This window comes from Tachyglossus aculeatus, chromosome 9, assembly GCF_015852505.1.
Source record: "Tachyglossus aculeatus isolate mTacAcu1 chromosome 9, mTacAcu1.pri, whole genome shotgun sequence".
Classification (NCBI taxonomy): Eukaryota; Metazoa; Chordata; class Mammalia; order Monotremata; family Tachyglossidae; genus Tachyglossus; species Tachyglossus aculeatus.
Window position 1 is genome coordinate 51,529,411 of NC_052074.1, and position 18,235 is coordinate 51,547,645.

The 18,235-nt window shown below is 42.2% G+C and overlaps 1 protein-coding gene across 4 annotated transcripts in view; it reads left to right on the forward strand.

Annotated features, from left to right (window-relative positions):
• Positions 1–18,235, forward strand: part of CSRNP3 (cysteine and serine rich nuclear protein 3) — a 132,649-nt gene that overhangs the window by 68,460 nt on the left and 45,954 nt on the right. The gene's annotated exons all lie outside the window — the stretch shown is intronic.

Sequence of the window (18,235 nt, forward strand, 5' to 3'; positions counted from 1 at the left end):
AATTTTATTTTTTAAAAGGAAGCCATTCCATTAGTTCCAGTGTTGATGAAACATAATTATTCATTCATTCAATCATTTATTGAGTGCTTACTGTGTGCAGAGCACTGTACTAAGCACTTGGGAAAGTACAGTTCAACAATAAAGAGTGACATTCCCTCCCCACGATGAGTTCACAGTCTAGAGTTGGGGAGAAGATAAGATTAGATAAAATCTGGATACTGGCAATAACTTTTTTAAAAATCTCACTTTGATGAACAACGCCTATAACTTGAGGTGTATGTTTTAGCTGTTCTTTTCACTACTAATCAAAATGAGAGTCATAGATGTAAATGAAGTCACACTAAGCATTAGGTATGCAAAAGAGTTGCAAGTGGCAGGAGCAGTGGCTCAATGTAATTGTTTTTTCCTCCAGTGAGGAAAAGTCCCTCAAGGGCTCTTGGTCATTAGTTCCAAAAACAAAAATAGCGTAGGGATTGTCTCAATTTGTTGCTGTATTGTCATTTCCAAGCGGTTAGTATAGTGCTCTGCACATAGTGAGCGCTCAATAAATACTATTGAATGAATGCATAGATGTAGGAGGAGCAGTAGAGCTGCTTATCTAAATGCAAATCCTTTGGGCCTCCCTGTGGCTTAGTGGAAAGAGCCCGGGTTTAGGAGTCAGAGGTCGTGGGTTCTAATACCGCCACTTGTCACTTAACTTCTCGGTGACTCAGTTACCTCATCTGTAAAATGGGGATTAAGACTGTGAGCCCTACCTGGAACAACCTGATCACCTTGTAACCTCCCCTGCACTTAGAACAGTGCTCAGCACATAGTAAGCACTTAACAAATACCAACATTATTATTATTATTATTATTATTATTATGCATAGGGTGCAGATGTGTGTGAAATATCAGGATCTTTATTGCTTAGGAAGCAGAGTTGAAAATCAAGCCACTTGTCACCTAATTCTGCACCTTAGTAGCAAGGACTTGATCGTATTATTTGAATACTTGCTGAAATACTGTGAAACTTCATTTATACTGCCCTCAGCTGTAGATCAAGTTGGAAGATACCACAGGGGAAACCCATAACCCTTGTTTGTTGAAATTGGAAGGAGTCGAGGAGGCCCTCTGTATCCTCCATGGCCAGTCCTTTCTATCCCATGCAGTATCTGAGGTGGGAGGGCTATTTTTCACGAAATTGATAATTCCACTCCCATTCTTTTATCTCCTTTCCTAGTATATGCTCTCAACACCTTCAGGCTGGACTACTGAAAATCAGCTCCTTTTTGGTCCCCCTGCCTTCAGCCTGTCCCCCTTAAATAATAATAATAATAGTACTTGTTAAGTCTTACTATGTGCCAAGCACTGCTCTAAGTGCCGAGGTAGGTACAAGTTAATCAGTTGGACACATTCCCTGCCCCACATGGGGCTCACAGTCTTATCCCCATTTTACAGGTGACGTAACTGAGGCCTAGAGAAGTGACTTTCTCAAGGTCACACTGCTGACACGTGATGGAGCCGGGATTAGAACACAGGTCCACTGACTCCCAGGCTCGTGCTCTTATTCATTCATTCATACTGAGTGCTTGTGCAGAGCATTGTACTAAGCGCTTGGGCAGTACAGTTCAGTGACAAGTAGAGACAATCCCTGCCCACAACGGGCTCACAGTCTAGAAGTGGGGAGACAGACATCAAAACAATCCACTAAGCCACACTGCTTTTCTGATACAGTCTTACATACAGTTCCACAATATTTCTTCCTAGAGTGCCATCAGTCAGTCAGTGGTATTCATTGATTGTTTACTGGTTGCAGAGCACTGTACTAAGCGTGAGCACTCTACTGAACACTGAGAATAGTGCAGTTCAATAGAGTTGGTAGACATGACCCCTGCCCACAAGAAGCTTACAGTCTAGAGGAGAAGACAGACATTAAAATAAATTTTGGATAGGTACATAAGAGCTCAGAGGTGAATATCAAATGCTTAAAGGATACAGATCCAGAAGGAAGGGCAAGTAGGAGAAATGACAGTTTAATCAGGGAAGGCCTCTTGGAGGAGATGTAAGTTTTAATAGGGTTTTGACGGTGGGGAAGGTGGTGCTCTATCATGAGAGATCCAGGAGGAAGAGAGGACTTGCATGGAATATATCACTCCAGTGGACAAAAGGGACTCCCTATCACCTCCTGTATGAAACCAAGACTTCTAGCAGATGACTTCAAAGCTCTTTATCTGTTGATTACCTTTACCTATCCACTCATTCATTCATTTAATCGCATTTATTGAGCACTTACTGTGTGCAGAGCACTGTACTCAGTCTCTTCTCTCACAACCCCCAGCTCTTGACCCTTGCCTCTTGACTTAGCCATAGAGCACGTCCTGAGAGTCAGAAGATCATGGGTTCTAATCCCAGCTCTGCAACTTGTCTACTGTGTGACCTTGGGCAAGTCACTTCACTTATCTGGGCCTCAGTTCTCCCATCTGTAAAGTAGGGATCGAGGCTGTGAGCCGCATGTGGGACAGGGACCGTGTCCAACCCGATTTGTTTGTATCCACCCCAGCGCTTAGTACAGTGCCTGGTGCAAAGTAAGCACTTAACAAATATCAATTATTATTAAATTATTGTTATTATTGCATAGGGGAGTCTCTAAATATTCCCTGGCTGGAGATACTTCTGCTTCTGACACTTTACTCAAGCCTCCCCCCCACTGCCCTGGCATGAAACAGCATTGTGATGCAATTTGTCCACACCCTCTTTCATTTACACTTCATATAAGTAGTATTCCTTGATTACTCTCCTCTACATTTCTCTACTCAACTCAGCAGTCATGTATTTTTATTTGCTGACTTCTGCATTCACCTGTATATTATATCTGCTCTGTGGTCTTACTGTGGCTTATTACTGCATCCATTGTCTCTCCTCCCCCTATTAAAGTGTAAACTCCTCAAGAGCAGGGATTGCATCCTTGCTTCTTCTATACATTATGCAAGCATTTAGGAAAGCATCCCGCTGTCAGTCGATGCTCCATAAATGTGTTTGCTTCTGGGTCTTTTTAGCATTCTCTAATTCCTGTGGAGGGGATCCCTGGGTTCAGTTTCTAACCCTGACAAGGGGGTTCCAGGGTATCCCCCAGATCCAGACGTTCACTGACTCATTCAGTGGTATTTCAGGGCCTGTTGTATGCACAGTGCCGTACTAAGTGCTGGGGAAGGATACAATAAAGGAAGAATAACAGACTTGATCCTTAACCTTCCTTCCCAGATTTGACAGCAATGAGTAAGAAGGAAGGTGGGCTAAAAATAGCTGAGAGAGAGAGAAAGAAGAAAGGAGGGAGAGGGGGAAAGAGAGAAGAGAGACCCTGATCCTTAGAACAGTGCTTGGCACATAGTAAGAGCTTAGCAAATACCATCATTATTATTATTAGTACCAGGCAGTAGGAACCAGGCAGTGTTGCACTGTGACTACGTTATAATGGTGTAATGCTTGGGACAGGGAGTGAAGAAGAGTATTAACCTTGACTCTTTAAGTCTGCATCCTATGCAAAGTTTATGTTTCGCATAGCCTGAAGATCATTTGATACTTCATTTTTTAAGATAGGTTTGTAGTTGCATTCATGCAGAACCCTGGGTTAAGGAAAATTGGTCTTGTAGGACTCGCTCTTTGTCCGGAGCCATGTACTCAACCATTTTGTAAGACCCTGCATTGTGCTGTGTCCAGAAAGACACTCCTTGTTGGTTGAATGTTCCCTACCCAGCCATCATCATCCTAGCCAAAACACATAGTGAAAGCAGGCATCGTGAAATAACTGACCATACTTGGATAATTATAGTTTTTATTCCAGCTTCTTCAATATCTCATTTTTGCATATTTCGAATGGTGATCTATTTAAGAGCGCATCTCCTAATGTGGTGAAATATGTTTTTTAAGGAATGAATTTAGAAATGTTGTGCTTAGAATTTTTGCAGCTTAAATAGAAAAGATCCTTCTAATATCAAAACCTTGAAGTTTAAGCAGTTATCCACTTGAAGGAACAGATGGCAGATCCTATTGATGGGAGACAGGTGTTTTCTATTCAGAGCTCTTTAAGGCTTTTTGAAAGATGAAATGTCTTGCTGTCTGACTGTCTTTGTCATCACCTGGGAACTGTTACCATACTGTAGTTTTGAAATAAAGTTGCACGGTAAATATGGCATTAGTGCAGTTGAAAGTCAGAGTGTACCTAAAATCTGCAAATGCATATTCTCTAAGAAAAGTCTCAAATATCAATTTAGAAATGTTGTACTTTTCATTGATTATGCTTAGTCTGAACAGCTGGTGATTACCAAGAAAGGAGAAGACAACAGAGATTTCCAGTTTTCAATAATAGCTGGAGTATTAACGGTTTATTATGCATCAAGCACTGTTCTAAACTCTGGGATAGATACACGATAAATTGTCCAGGAGTCCTTGTCCCACGGGGGGCTCACAGTGGAAGTGAGAGGGAGAACAAGCATTTTAGAAGTGGGGAAAGACCCAAAGTAATGGTACAGGCTTCTGAATCCAGCCATCCTCAGCACCAAATTTCTTTAATCCTCCCAAAAGAGTTTGCACTATTAAACCCTATCAGTGAAAATTCTGAAACATAATCCGAGCTCTTGCTTTGTAAGCAGAAGTCATTTTTTCTTTCTCCATCCCCAAAACGATCTATTCTTGCCCCTGCTTTTCCATTTTTCGTCACTTTATGCCAAGGATACACAGGGGATTGATGCAAAATGAAGAGGTGAAGAAATGTAGGTCAGCGTACATTTTCAGGGAAGAATACCCTAAACATGATTTCCTAAGCATAACGATATATGGGGAATTATTGAAAAATGTGTTTAGATTTTGCTATCAGCATGTGTTTATGTACATTTAGATAAGGTGAATACACAGCTGTGAACATTTAATATTGCAAATTTTGGACTAGTCTTTGCAGTCTACAGTTTTATTATTCGTGCCTCCATCCAAAAATCTGAAGCTCAACTAGTGGTGTGTCCTTTTTCGTTAAAACATTGAACTGTATATAAAAATCACGCATGTGCCACCGAGCCCTTATTAAGCGAACCCAGCTCAAAGGAGACACCCCTGGCAGCCTCAACACCGCAACATAAAGTAACTTGGTTTGCTCATGGTGTACAGTGGAGTCTCTTCACCACATTTAGTGGGCATGGATTGGATGCCGCCACCATAACGTTCTTCTAAAAGGAGGGGGCAGCCACACTTTAGTTTTAGTACATCCAAACCCAATCAAGGGGTCTAGGCAATGTGAAGGAGAGGCTTGCTGTTGGGAACTCGGTGTGTATAAACGTGATACCTCAACAGTCAGAGGAGCATTATGGCCAAGTGGACAGGGCTTGGGCTGGAGAGTAAGGGGACCTGGGTTCTGTTCCCAGCTCTGCCTCTTGCCTGCTGTGTGACCTTGGATAAGTCACAACTTCTCTGGGCTTCAGTTTCCTCATTGGTCTGGGCCTCATGGGCATCTCCTGGCAGTGGCATCCTGGGGACCCCCTCTTTCACACCAAGGAGCCCCTAGGACAGAGTGTTCCCTTCCTCTGGAGAGACCATCCCCCCACCAGTAGCTGGGTGACAACCCACCTGGGCCCACAGAGATCTCACCACCAACTGGCTATGGGGTGCAGGAGAGGGTGCCACGTGGCTACAGTTGCGCTCGACTCCACGGTGAGAGGTGCGTATTAACCGGTGGTGATGTGTACACTGTGCCTACTAATGGTGCTCCTAGGATGTGCATTTAAAAATTAAAATGCCAGCCAAAAGGCAACTGGTGCTGAGTCAGTGCTTGACAAGAGGAACCCCAGTAGAAAATCAGACTACTTAATAATAATAATGATGGCATTTATTAAGCACTTACTATGTGCAAAGCACTGTTCTAAGTGCTAGGGAGGTACAAGGTGATCAGGTTGTCCCATGGAGGGCTCACTGTCTTAATCCTCATTTTACAGATGAGGTAACTGAGGCCCAGAGAAGCGAAGTGACTTGCCCAAAGTCACACAGCTGACAATTGGCGGAGCTGGGATTTGGAGCCACGCTTCTTCTCTACTTGGCATAAAACTGGACAAATGGCCTTGCTACTTGTAAAATACTTAGGAACATTTAATCCTTTGAACTAAGTTTGAGGAAATACCTAGACTGTAAGCTCTTTGTGGGCAGGAAACGTGTGTACCGACTCTGGTATCATACCCTCCCAAGCACATAGTACATGCTCTGCACCCAGTGAGTGCTCAAAAAATACCATGGAATGATTGATATCACTCACTTAATAGAAAATGTTTTTTGAAGGGATTGAACCATTTTCTCCTGTATTTTTTGGCCAGTGGATAAAATGATTGCCCTAGCTGTGTTAAAATTCAGGTCACTCAAAGCAAGAAGCAGGGTAGCCACCTATTGGTATTTTGTGCAATTTTATGTGTGGATATTTTCAGGTTTAAAAATTGTGCATTGAGGTAAGTCACATTTGGCAGCTGAGATTTTATTTTCCAACCACTTATGACTGACAGTATATTGCTTTGCAGAGAGAGTTCAAATCAGCATTAACCTTCAAACCCATCAACAGATATGCAAGAGGGGACTCCACAATGTTAATAGTATTTATTGCTGGCTTGCTGCATGTCAAACACTTTGCTGGGTCTCGGGGAAATCTCAAAAACAAGCTACAGGGGATCATTGCTCTCAAGGAGCTCACTGTCTAATTGACAGTACATAAATTGTCAAATATAGTCTATTTAGGAGTGATTAAATAGTAAAACAAATAAAACAAAAAAAATTTGCAGGTGTTGCGGTGTCTGGGGCGACATGATCAATTAATTAAATAGGCCTCCTGGAGAGGGTGACTTTTGAGGACGGCTTTGAAGGAAGAGAGGGGCATTGGCGAAACTTTGTGGGGTTGTATTGGTTCACAGTTGAGACTCTCTGGATTTCATGTATATGGCTGTGTATAGCCTCATACCTGTATTCTATAATCTATGTTCTTATTCCGGTTCTGCCACATGTGTGCTGTGTGATCTTGATTAAGTCACTTAGTAATGATGGTATTTGTTAAGCGCTTCCTATGTGCAAAGCACTGTTCTAAGCACTGGAACTTCTCGGAGCCTCAATTACCTCATCTGTAAAATGGGATTGAGACTGTGAGCAACGCGATTTGCTTGTATTCGTCCCAGTGCTTAGTACAGTGCCTGGCACATAGTAAATGCTTAACAAATACCGTTACAGACTGTGAGCCTGCTGTTGGGTAGGGACTGTCTCTATGTGTTGCCGACTTGTACTTCCCAAGCGCTTAGTACAGTGCTCTGCACACAGTAAGCGCTCAATAAATATGATTGATTACTATTGTCATTATTATTTTATTATTATTGCAAGTTGTAATATAAAACTAAGGAGGTAGCATAACAGGTCTGTTCATTATGGCCCCACTACCAGGACTCAGCTTGCCACCCCCTCCCCACAGACAGTCCAGTGGTGGTTCTTCTGAATCTGTGAAACTGGATCTTTTGAGTTTGTGAAGGACAGGTTCAGGCTTCGACAGGATGCAGAGAGGTTCACCATGGTAACCGAGACTGCTATTTGGGGCATCTATCAGGAATCTCACTCTAACCTGAGACCCACAAATTCAGAGGCAGGGCTTGAGTTTTTATGCATCAGCTTAGCTCCTCAAGATGGCCATTTGGTTTGATACCAGACAGCTGTATTTTCGGCTCACCTGTTCTGGGTTACTGTGGGACTAGGGTCTTTCTATTTAAAGTGGCCGGCTTCCCTCCATCTTAACTCTGGCTGCTAGGTCTAGCCTCAGAAGCAGGATTCATCCGTGGAGCTGGGAGGGGAACACAGCAACTGTGGAGTGAAGGGGGTGGTCAGGGCCCCCCTGATGTCCTAGTCCAAGGATCTGGGGATTTCTGCAGTAGGTTTGCTTGTCATTGCAAATGCATCACGTAATCTGCGTCATACTTATGACATTAAATATGTCTATTATTTCCGAGTCTGCACAGGCATATCACTTTGCTTATGGTGCCATGAGGCACCCTCTAACCCCTTAGTTATTTAAATTCCTTTGACTGTGAGCCCCATGTGGGCAGGGCTTTGTCTGCCCTGATTATCTTGCGTCTACCCAAGTGCTTTGCACAAAGTAAGTGCTTAACAAATGCCGTAGTTATTATTTTTTACTATTAGTCGTATCTCAGGGCTTATTTGCTGTTTATTTCTCCGATTCGATTGGGCCTGATGCATTTTGGTGTGTGATCGTTTGAATACGATTGAATGAATGAATGTGTCTAGTGTCAATTATTGAGCTCTTATGGAGCACAGGTCTCTGTGCTAACACTCTGGTGAGTACAGTAAATAGGGTTGGTAGACATGCTGTCTGCCCACAAGGAGCTTACAGTCTAAAGTGGGTAACAGACATTAAAATGTATATATGTATACATATACATATATATATATATATACAGCACCTGTATATATGTACAGATTTATTACTCTCTTTTACTTGTACGTTTACTATTCTATTTATTTTATTTTCTTAATATGTTTTTTGTTGTCTGTCTCCCCCTTCTAGACTGTGAGCCCGTTGTTGGGTAGGGACTGTCTCTATATGTTGCCAACTTGTACTTCCCAAGCGCTTAGTACAGTGCTCTGCACACAGTAAGCACTCATTAAATACAACTGAATGAATGAATGAAAAATAAATTATGGGAGGGAGAATATATGGCAGAATATAAGAACATGTACATAGGTGCTGTGGGGTAAATATAAAGTGCTTAAGGGATACAGTCCCAAGTACATAGGCGATGCAGAGGAGAGGATGCCTAGGAGAAATCCATGAGGGCCATCCATCGTCACCTTAGATTGGGCCAGAGGGGTTTTAAAAGCTGCTGGTAGCATTTTGAGCTTGGGTTTCCGGAGGAAACCAGGTTCTTCTGCTCCAGAATGAGATAGAGCCCAATGTCCTGAGTCCCATCTGTGCTCTCCAACTCAAAACAATCAATTATGTTTGAGTGATTACGGTGTGCAGAGCACTAAGTGCTTGGGAGAGTACAAAATTCATTCATTCATTCAATCGTATTTAGTGAGCGCTTACTGTGTGCAGAGCACTGTACTAAGCGCTTGGGAAGTACAAGTCAGCAACAAAATAACAGAGTTGGTAGACAGGTTCCCTGCCCACAATGAGCTTACAGTCTAGAGGGCAGTCAGCTCTTCCATGGTGTTGGGGAAAGTAATTCCCCATCATCTGCTGTCAGTCTTAATTAGTAGTGTAACATGATTATTTTTAAAAAGATTGGTCCTAAAAGTTTCCTCTCTTTGTGTTTCGGAGCTACAACTATGAGGTGAGCTTGTATTTGGTGTGACTTTCTTTTCATTTTAATTATTGCAACAGCTCCTTTGATTATTTTTGTGTAGATAAATTGGGTCAGTGCTTTAGTGAAGCCACCGAGGGAAATATTGTCAATCAGTGATGTGTGGATTTTGATCAGCAAAGTCCCCATATGTAGTGGTCTCTTCATTCTTTAAATCCATGGGAAAGTTTGTGGCTTTTCTGTGATTTGTGTTGGGAGAAATTTTAAATTTGTAATTTTGGAAAATCCTGTCCTTTATTTTCCTTACGTGATATTCTGCACAGTACCCAAATTAGTGAAACAACCCACTCTCCCCCTTAATGCTTTCTAATGTCCTCTTCATACTAGTTTCCCCTGAAGTTTTTGTAAAAGGTTTCCAGCATTTTGCACATTTGTAATAATTTTAAAAGAAAGAATATCATGGTTCAGCACACTTTCATTTCCATCATTTTTCAATAGTCAGCACATATTTTCAACTGGACACCTTTTCACAGAGTTTAGTATAACTAATAAGGCACTGAAGAGAAAAAAATCCCTCAGATATGAAAATAATGGTTCCTGTGTAGTGTTTTGCTAATTGTGGTATTAAGAGCTTACCACAAGCTGCAGCAGTTTGCTAAGTGCTGGGGTACAGTTACAGGATGGGGCTCACCATCTATTAAGTTTTTTTTAAACACATTAGTCTGCTAAGTCCATTAATAAACCAAACTAAGTATATTTTCTAATAGCACATCCAGAAAACACAATTCAAACTGCTCTTACATTAATTTGAAAAGTGTGGGCTCCAATTTTCCTGATATTTTTCCCATTTTGTTTTTCAATATAGAAAAATGGGCTAGGACAAAAGCCTGCAATATCTTAAATCCTATATAATCAGCAACCATACTCTCTTGTTCCATGATCAGAGAAGTCTGATCTCATTAACTAAGCAGAAATGGGCAGCATTAATATTAAAAAGAATCGAAAGCAGTCTTAGATGTCAGAGAAGCAGCGTGGCTCAGTGGAAAGAGCATGGGCTTTGGAGTCAGAGGTCATGGGTTCGAATTCCGGCTCCACCACATATCTGCTGTGTGACCTTGGGCAAGTCACTTAACTTCTCTGAGTCTGTTACCTCATCTGTAAAATGGGGATTAAGACTGTGAGTCCCACGTGGGATAACTTGATCACCTTGTATCCCCCCCCAGCGCTTAGAACAGTGCTCTGCACATAGTAAGCGCTTAACAAATGCCATTATTATTATTATTATTATGACAGTCCCTTTCGCTTGGGGTGATATCAAAAGTACTCAGATGGATCTTGCTAAAAGAATCATTCATTTGCTAGGAATTAACAACATTTATTTCACTTGGAAGAAAGCCCCAAATCCAGGCTCTCCTCCTTTTCCTTTCATTCATTCATTCATTCAATTGTATTGAGCACTTACTGTGTGCAGAGCACTGTACTAAGTGCTTGGGAAGTACAAGTTGGCAACATATAGAGACGGTCCCTACGCAACAGTGGGCTCACTTTCCCTGTCCTTCCAGTTCAGAGAGTTGAGGAAGACACACACACACAAAAAAAAAAATATGGAGGAAAACATAAGCAATATCTGACATGAAAAAGCGAGATTCCTCAAAAAATGGTCATTAGAGTCTGGAGATGATGTTCTGTTCTAAACTCCAGCTGCAAATGAAATTGGGCAGAATGGGTTTTTCTCTGTGTTAATAAGGTCCTTGAGATGAATGGATATTGGGTCTTCCCTCACCCCAACCCTACTCCATATTCCTTATCCTTGACCCATCAGCCTTAGGTGATCACACTGGCTAGCCAAAGTCCTGTGATCACCCTCAGAGTTGTCAGTACTGTGATTATTTCACTATCTTTATCTTACCTTGGATTTTTTCCTTACTGTTTGTGAATGAGCTGGTTCCCCACCCCCATAAGTGAAACAAGCAGTATAATAATGCTGTAAACCTGATGGGCGTACAGCAAATATTTCTCCAGTGGCTGGCTGAGTCTCTGCTTTTTCTCAACAAGCTTTTTGACAGTTGCTCTACGGCTTGTAAATCAGCATCACGCCTCTGCCCCACTCTCAGCCGCTTCCCAGGCAGAACAGGAGGGTCTGTGGAACCAGAGAATTCTGCATGGAAAGATGATTCCCTGAGCATTGCTACTCTTTTTCCAGGAAAGCAATGGGCAGGGATTCTTCTGAGGTACCTTGCCTATTCAAAACTCTGGCCAAGGGAAGTTAGTCAACCCAGTAAGGTATCTGATTTGCAGAGCGGCCTACAGGATTTTTCTTGATGATGACGATGTGCCCTTGGAAATAATCAATCAATTGTATCTACTGAGCACTTACCATGTGCAGAGCACTGTACTAAGCACTTGGGAGAGTACAATATAACAGTGTTGGGAGGTATGTTGCCTCCCCACAGCAAGCTTACAGTCTAGAGGGGGAAACAGACATTAATATAAATAAATTAATTAGGGATCTGTATGTAAGTGCTGTTGACTGAGGAAGGGGTGAATAAAGGGAGCAAATTCAAATGCAAGGATGATGCAGAAGGGAAATACTGGATTTTTGCATTATGAAATCCCAGTGAGATTCCTTTTTTGCTGGGAGGTTTCTGCAGTGATCATCCTGGACCTCGCAGAAGAACCATGATACTCCTCCCACATTTACTAGTCCTGAAATAACCCCGGGTCTGCTGGAGATGCCATTTTTCAAGTGAGATGCAAAATGAATGCACTGAGCACAAATATCCAAGTCAGTCTTTGGTGATCAAAAGGTCATTAATCCTGAAAGTGTACCCTCTGCTTACGTCTCTTTTACTGGTCATTTCATTGGAAAAGGGTTTCTTTTCTTTATCATAGCTTAAACTCTTGCGTTACATTACTGTGCAGCTACTCAATTATGATTTGCAGAAGGATTGGTATTTCAAGAGTGACTGGCAATTATGGGCATACCTTTAAATATCAGTTTAAATTTCCAGAGCATTGGAAAACCTGCTGACTGCATCTCTGTAAGATCAGGCTCCTTGGGGGCTGTTTGACAGGTGGTCTTTTGGAACCATTTGACCTTTTCATCTCTAACCTGAGTGATGAAATGGATAATCCACTGATAAAATTATCAGTGACATTGAACTCAGTGACCAACCATTGAAGGGACGGGATTAAAATTCCAAATGATTTGATACATTAACTGCGAGAGAGGTCCGTAGGGACACTGCTCTGTAAGTAAACAGGGGTAAGCATGTAGTCTGTGCCCCAACTTAGATGCTGTTCTCTCCCTCCCCCTTTCTGTGACCCTTTTCCTTGTCTGTCTTGTAATTATCTCCTTGTCAATCCTCTGGCCTCCCCTTACTGCTGCCCTCCTCTCCTCCTGTCTGTCATTCTTTCTTTCTCTAATTTCCAATCTCTCAGCTTAAATATCCCTATCTCTGCCCTTTTACTTCTTCACTCTTTCTCTGTCCATTTTTCCTTCTCCTGATAACTCTCATCAGCCCATCTTCTCATCATTTTTGTCCGCCGCTAGATTTTTCTCTTCCGTGATGCTGCAATCTTTTGTTCGTCTGTGCTCCTCTCCTGGTTTTTTTCATTGCAGTCTCCTCCCCTGTCTGGCTTTTTCCTACTGCCTGTCAGTCTTACCCTATGCTTGTCTCAATCCCTCTTTCTGTCCTTTTCTGTCCCTAGTGCCGTCACCCTCTTTGGTAGGACAGGCCAGGGACACTACCCTAAGGCATTCTCCTGACAGTCGCTCTGGCTTCCAATCAATCCAGCACATTTATTAAGGGCTTCCTGGATGCCAAGAACTGTACTAAGTACTTAAGAGAGTACAGTAACGAGTTGGTAGGTGTGTTCCCTGCTCACAAGTAGTTTACAGTGCTAGAGGACAAGAAACTGGACCACAGATTGGTTAAGCTACTCCTTAATAGTACATTCATTATTGTGTGCAAAGTACTGTACTAAGCACTTCGGGGAGTACAATATAACAATAATAGGTAGTTCCCCTCACAAACGTGAAATGAGGATTATTTGATTTTAGAAGGATCACGAAAGATCACCAAGAAGCAGGATTGCCTAGTGGATAGAGCATGTGCCTGGAAGTCAGAAGGACCAAGGTTCTAATCCCAGCTCCACCAATTATCTGCTGTGTGACCCTGGGCAAGTCACTTCACTTCTCTGTGCCTCAGTTACCTCCTCTGTAAAATGGGGATTCAGACTGGGAGCCCCATGTGGGACCGGGGACTGTGTCCCACCAGATTTGCTTGTATCCATTCCAGTGCTTACTACAGAGCCTGGCACAGAGTAAGTGCTTAACAAATACCACAATAATAATATATTATAATATATTCTATAATATAATAATAATTCTTCTTCTTCTTAAGGCCCCCAGCTCAGTAAGTCTCCACAACTCTCTGGCCCAGCATGCTATTGGTTGAGGATTTTTAAGTACCCGTGACACTTATCCCAGTGGTGTAGGTCCTTATTCTGTAGCCAGTCTCTGCTGGGATAGTTAGGACTCCCAAAGGCAGTGCTGGTTCAGGATTGTGGCTACAGCACTTTTGTAGAAATGCGGTGGTGATGATTTGAGATGATATAGGAGATAACGCCTCTCCAGAGGTGTAGATTAAGGGCTTGCAGATGCTGGAACTCTTCACCAGTTGGTGTTGTCCTGGGTACCAAGCAAGACCGCAGGGTTTTCCTACTTCAGTCATTCAGTGGTACTCATTGAGTGTTTACTGGGTGCAGAGCATTGTACTAAGTTCTTGGAAAAGTGCAATACAATAGAGAAGCAGCGTGGCTCAGTGGAAGGAGCCCAGGCTTGGGAGTCAGAGGTCATGGGTTCTAATCCTGGCTCTGCCACTTGTCTGCTGTGTGACTTTGGGCAACTCACTTAACTTCTCTGGACCTCAGTTCCCTCATCTGTAACATGGGGATGAAGACTGTGCGCCCCACGTGGGACAACCTGATCACCTTGTATCTACCCCAGTGCTTAGAACAGTGCTTGGCACCTAGTAAGAGCTTAACAAATACTAAAATTATTCAAATACTTAGTACAGGGCTCTGCACGCAGTAAGCGCTCAATAAATACAATTGAATAAATGAATGAATGGAGTTGGTAATCAATCAGTTGGATTTATTGAATGTTTGTGTGCAGAGCACTGTACTAAGCACTTGGGAGAGTATAATGAAGTTGGTAGATGTGTTTAGAGCATATAGTTTAGAGGGGGAAACAGACATTTATATAAAATTAATTATGGATGTGTACATAAGTGCTGAGGGGTGAAAAGAGGCTACAGATCCAAGTACAAGGGCGTCACAGAAAGAAGTGGGAGAAGAGGAAACGAGGATTTTACTCCAGGAAGTCTTCTTGGAGAAGATGTGCTTTTAATAAGGTAGGTATTAAACTACCTTATTAAACTTCCTCAAGAGAAACTCTTTGGTCAGCTTTAGTAGCCAACTCCTAGGGCTCCTCCCTATCAGTGTTACAGCATTTTTAATCAGAACATCTTCCAGATTCTGGTCCCTTCTCTTAGTGTGTCCTAATGTCCGTCTTCCCCTCAAGACCAGGGAACATGCCTGCAAACTCTGTTGTAGTGTATACTCTCCCAAGGGCTTAGTGCAGTGCTCTTTGAGTGCTTAATGAATATAATTGATGTCAGTGATGATGACAGCCAGGGCCAGTTCAAATCCTTTTTCTCTAATCATGAAGTTTTCAACTCATTACTCCTCCTTTTTCAAGGCAGCCACTCTCTGGTCGAAACACATACCTCACCTTGTTTGGCCCCACACTGGTCCTGATTCTGTTACTCAGAGGCCCTAGCAACAGTATTCATTAGTATCGTATTTATGTAGTGCTTACTGTGTGCAGAGCACTGTCCTAAGCACTTGGGAGAGTACGCTAAACCAATAAACAGACATCTTCCCTTGCCATAACAAGCTTACTGTGTAGCAAGAGTAGTGATGGTTTTATTGAGCACTGGATAGGTATGAAAGCAGGTAAGTTGAGCAATGCAATCTAGTGAGGACTCAGATCAGTTACTAAGTAGCAGCAAGACCCCTATTACACATTTCTTGCTCTTTCATTCTATCCAGTTCTAGGTCTAATAGGTAAGGGAACTAAGGTTATTTTGGTTGCTTCCTAGTTCTTTGTGTGAGCCGCTTCTGTGATAGTCTTCCCAAAACCACAAATGGGCAAAGGGGTCTTCTTTCCATTGTTCTCCCTCTCCATCATTCCTCTCAAGCTAATCTACTCCCTGTGGCCCAATTTTACTCTGGTGCTCACCTCTCGCTGACACCCTTCACCTTGCCCGGAACTCCCTCATTCAAATTGAACCAACCACTGCTCCCTCCAGGTTCAAACTGCTTCTGTAATCATATCCTCTCCAGGACGCCATCCCTGATCAATTTCTAATCATCCCTTGCTTTCATCTCCCCTACTGCCCGTTCAGCACTTCTGCACACAAAAATACTCACAATTTCCCCCAGCATTATTGTACATATCTTACATACATATTACTTAAGCACTAACTCATTTGCAGAACCTTTTTCCTTCTTCCTCCCATCTTTATTTTAGTGTCTGTCTTGCCAGATAGGTTGTTAACTCCTGGGGGGACCAGGTTCGTGCCCACTACTTCTATTGCATGTTCTTACGCGGTGTGCTCTGTATCAATCCATCGTACGCTGTGTACACAGCAGGTGTTCAGTAATGATCATAGATTGACTGGGTTTCAGGATATGGCTCAAGAGTAGAGTGTATGTACGTATGTATGTGGGAGGGTGGGGGCCGAGGGTCAGTAAAGAAGCAAGAGTGAGGGAGCCAGTTTCAGGGAGAGAAGGATCCTTAATTATATTTAATATAAAACTGGGGCTAGGAAGAAAGTAAGTGAAATAGAGAGGTGGGGGGGTCAGGGTCCAAAAAGGCAGAAATATTTCTGACCAAGTTTTTAGGGGACCTCAAATAGCTAGCATGGGTTACCCACGCCAGTCATCCCAGCAAATGAATGTGTCCTCTTCCTCCTTTCCTAGATTGGGCATTCTTATCCTGCCATCTTTATTTCTCATGCAGACCCTGGCTCTTCATCCACAGTTTATTCCACATTTTCTCCAACTCTTTATTATTTCTCCTCCGATCCACCATTTGAGTTTGCCTTTTCATCTCCGTTGAGGGCAGAAAATCTGAATTCAGTTTTAACAGTACTATTTTTAGCCTAGTTATTTTTCAAATCAATATTGTGAAGGATGTAAGCATTTATCTTTTTCTGTTGCAGCTCTATAACTGTGCCCCAGGACTGAATAATGGACATGTAGAATTAAAATAATAAATAGTTTTTATGTGAGTCAGAAGCATATTAGATTTTCTAGATATTTAATAAGGCTTAAAACTAATTAGAACTTGATTAGGGTGTGCTGAGGTTCAGAGAAAAGGATGAACAGGTGGCCAAGGGGGGAATTTAAGGGCTATAAATGCTATTGTTTAAAAGAAAGAAAGAAGATTATTTTGCCTTCTCAAAACCGCTGCTGTTCCTTTCACTATGGTTGAATAAATATCTGAGACAAATCCTCTCATTTTTTTGAGCTCCATATTGCACAGTTGTCTATGGAACCCAAATGAGAAATCCTTATTTTGATCAACACCACTATTGTCAATAGAATTTGTTGAGCATGTACTGTATGCAGAGAACCATACTAAACACTTGAGGAGGTACAAAAGAATTGAAGGAGACGATCTCTCCACTCCAGGAGTTTAGGATCCAGTAGGGAAGACAGACATGTAAACAAATTTCCGACAAATGGAGTAATCAACTGTAAGGCGCTTAAAGCACCACATAGAAACAGAGAAGCAGCATCGTGAAGTGGATACAGCACAGGCCTGGGAATCAGAAGGGCATAGGTTCTAATCCTGGCTCTGCCGCTTGTCTTTTGTGTGACCTTGGCAAATGACTTTACTTCTCTATGCCGCAGTTATCTCCTCTGTAAAATGGGGATTGAGACTGTGAGCCCCACATTGGACAGGGACTGGTGTCCAACTTGATTTGCTTGCATCCACCCCAGCACTTAGTACGGTGCCTGGCACATAGTAAGTGCTTAACAAATACTATTATTATTATTATTATTGTTATTATTTTTATTATTATGGTGTCTAAAGTGAGACCAAAAAAGGCCACTGACCTGGCAAAAGAGAAGGAAACATATATCCTGGGACAGTATTTGTCCTTCAGGATAAAAATAAAAGTATCTTGTAGGGCCTTAATAGAGAAATTTATGAGAAACAGATATTTGCAAACCAACGGACCTCAAGTCAGAGATACTTTGACTTATTCAAATGTGTGTTTTGATCTAGTGGGTTTCATTATCCTTCTGTATTGCAGTTTTAAAAAGACACATGAAAGCACTGCAAGTAGGTTTAGCTTAGTGTAGGCCTCACTTAGAAATTAGTGTGTTGTTTACAGTTCTTAAATTTCACCAGGAAGCAATTTATGAAGATTTTGGTGACTACCATAATCTTGTACCTGGAAAATATAAGAACCTCAGGCATACCTTGGGTTCCACACCCCAATCCAGAAATAGGTCATGCACTAATTGCTGATGCACCCTAAGATTTGTCAGCCCCGCCTCCACCATTGCGTCCAGTTGCTGAAGGGAATTCTGTTCAAACCAGTGACCCGTGCAGTGCTACTTCTGCCACGTGTTGCTGCACCAGTGCGCCGAGAGCGTCCTACAAATCTGACTGGAGTGAGTAAATTTAATTGTGTTCAGTAATCTTTTGAACTAAAGTGATTCAATGCTACATTGAGATGGATAGTTTCAAAAAAACTGAAATCAGCAGTAGAAAAGTCCCTCTCAGAAATCAGTCCATTAGTAAAGCTATAGCTCAGCTCATGTATAAAAAGCACCATAAAAAATGA